This window comes from Bison bison, unplaced genomic scaffold, assembly GCF_000754665.1.
Source record: "Bison bison bison isolate TAMUID 2011002044 unplaced genomic scaffold, Bison_UMD1.0 scf7180017864537, whole genome shotgun sequence".
Lineage (NCBI taxonomy): Eukaryota > Metazoa > Chordata > Mammalia > Artiodactyla > Bovidae > Bison > Bison bison.
The window spans coordinates 276,775-277,732 of record NW_011495085.1 but is presented as its reverse complement, the minus strand read 5'-3'; the positions used below and the strand labels follow the sequence as shown (position 1 = coordinate 277,732).

General features: G+C 37.5%; 1 protein-coding gene across 1 annotated transcript in view; it reads right to left on the bottom strand.

The window, feature by feature from the left end:
* Window positions 1-958, bottom strand: part of LOC104982685 (heat shock transcription factor, Y-linked-like) — a 9,079-nt gene that overhangs the window by 7,066 nt on the left and 1,055 nt on the right. The gene's annotated exons all lie outside the window — the stretch shown is intronic.

Below are 958 nucleotides of genomic sequence, written 5' to 3'. Positions count from 1 at the left end.
GCAGTACTTGGATGCAATCTCAAAGATGAAAGAATGATCTCTGTTCGTTTCCAAGGCAAACCATTCAATATCATGGTAATCCAAGCCTTTGCCCCAATGAGAAATGCTGAAGAAGCTGAAGTTGAATGGTACTATGAAGACCTGCAAGATCTTTTAGAACTAATATCAAAAAAAGATATCCTTTTCTTTAAAGGGGACTGGAGTGCAAAGGTAAGAAGTCAAGAAACACTTATAGTAACAGGCAAATTTGGCCTTGGAATACTAAATGAAGCAGGGCAAAGTCTAATAGAGTTTTTCCAAGAGAACACACTGGTCATAGCAAACACCCTCTTCCAACAACACAAGAGAAGATGGTCGACACCAAAATCACCAAAATCAGATTAATTCTACCTTTGGAGCCAAAGATGGATAAACTCTATACAGTCAGCAAAAACAAGACCAGGAGCTGACTGTAGCTCAGATCATGAACTCCTTTTTTGCCAAATTCAGACTTGAATTAAAGAAAGTAGTGAAAACCACTAAACAATTCAGGTATGACCTAAGTCAAATCCTGTATCATTATACAGTGAAATATAGATTTAAAGGACTAGATCTGATAGATTTAAGGGACTAGATCTGATAGACAAGTGCCTGATGACCAATGGACGGAGATTCATGACATTGTACAGGAGACAGGGACTAAGACCATCCCCGTAGACATGAAATGCAAAAAAGCAAAATGGCTGCCTGAGGAGGCCTTACAAATAGCTGTGAAAAAAAGAGAAGCAAAAAGCAAATAAGAAAAGAAAAGATATATGTATCTGAATGCAGAGATCCAAAGAATAGCGAACAGAGATAAGAAAGCCTTCCTCAGAGATCAATTCAAAGAAATAGAAGAAAACAACAGAATGGGATAGTCTAGAGTTCTCTTCAAGAAAATTAGAGATACAAAGGGAATATTTCATGCAAAGATGGGTTC